Raw genomic sequence first — 1,501 nt, 5'->3', positions numbered from 1 at the left:
GAGACTTGATTTCTCTTATCAGCTCTCTACTGGCTCCTTGTTAACCCCACACTTCCTTGCTTTGAGAAGGAGGATGTCAGATCAGAGCAATGATTCTCAAACTTAAAAGTGCACACGAGGGCCTCCCTGGTGGCGCAAGTGGTTGAGAGTCCGCCTGCCGATGCAGGGGATACGGGTTCGTGCCCCGGTCTGGGAGGATCCCATGTGCCGCGGAGCGGCTGGGCCCGTGAGCCATGGCCGCTGAGCCTGCGCGTCCGGAGCCTGCGCGTCCGGAGCCTGTGCTCCGCAACGGGGGAGGCCACAGCAGTGAGAGGCCCGCATGCCGAAAAAAAAAAAAAAAAAAAAAAAAAGTGCACACGAATCACCTTGTGATTTGGTGAAGATAAAACATCTGCTTCAGGATGTCTAGGTGAGGTCTGAGATTCTGCATTTCTGACAAGCCCCCAGGTGAAATCCCTGTTAATCCAGGGGCCACACTTGGAATAGCAGAGGGCAGGATGATCTCTGAGATCCTTTCAAGTTCTAACACTCACAGTGGATCATTCTTTCCCCCTCTAACCTTAGCACCTTTGCTCTTAAGGAAATATTGAAGGATCTGTCAAAAAAGAGAGTGATAGAAGTAAAGATTCCTAACTGAAGCCAACATATGAAAATAAAAAATAACTTCATAATGTCTCTGGAAAGATACCCAGGAAACCCATAAGAGTAGCTGCCTTCAGGGAGGCAGGCTTGATGGCTCAAGTACAGGAATGGCAGGTAAACTTTACTGTGTACTTTTATACGTTTCTCATTTTTACTATGTGTGTGTGTGTTCTCTCTTTTTAAAAAACAATTCATTTTTGTGCTCGCTTCGGCAGCACATATACTAAAATTAGAACGATACAGAGAAGATTACCATGGTCCCTATGCAAGGATGACACGCAAATTCGTGAAGTGTTCCATATTTTTGGTCATGTACCACAATGTTCATTGCAGCTCTATTTACAATAGCCAGGACATGGAAGCAACCTAAATATCCATGGACAGATGAATGGATAAAGAAGATGTGGCACATATATACAATGGAATATTACTCAGCCATAAAAGAACGAAATTGAGTTATTTGTAGTGAGGTGGATAGACCTAGAATCTGTCATACAGAGTGAAGTAAGTCAGAGAAAAACAAACACCATATGCTAACACATACATATGGAATCTAAAAAAAAAATGTCATGAAAAACCAGGGGCAAGACGGGAATAAAGATGCAGACCTACTAGAGATTGGACTTGAGGACACTGGGAGGGGGAAGAGTAAGCTGGGACAAAGTGAGAGAGTGACATGGACATATATACACTACCAAACGTAAAATAGATAGCTAGTGGGAAGCAGTTGCATAGCACAGGGAGATCAGCTCGGTGCTTTGTGACCAGCTAGAAGGGTGAGATAGGGAGGGTGGGAGGGAGGGAGACTGCAAGAGGGAAGAGATATGGGGATATATGTGTATGTATAACTGATTCACTT

At 44.8% G+C, this 1,501-nt stretch overlaps 1 non-coding gene across 1 annotated transcript; it reads left to right on the top strand.

Annotated features, from left to right (window-relative positions):
- The first annotated feature begins 841 nt into the window (after nt 1–841).
- LOC132501374 (U6 spliceosomal RNA) lies at nt 842–948 on the top strand. Its single transcript, XR_009534227.1, has one exon. It is a non-coding gene; the product is annotated as a U6 spliceosomal RNA (small nuclear RNA).
- Nucleotides 949–1,501: the final 553 nt, after the last annotated feature.

The sequence above is a fragment of the Mesoplodon densirostris genome, chromosome 1 (assembly GCF_025265405.1).
Source record: "Mesoplodon densirostris isolate mMesDen1 chromosome 1, mMesDen1 primary haplotype, whole genome shotgun sequence".
Lineage (NCBI taxonomy): Eukaryota > Metazoa > Chordata > Mammalia > Artiodactyla > Ziphiidae > Mesoplodon > Mesoplodon densirostris.
The sequence above is the reverse complement of the archived record's forward strand: the minus strand, read 5'-3'. Positions and strand labels throughout refer to the sequence as shown.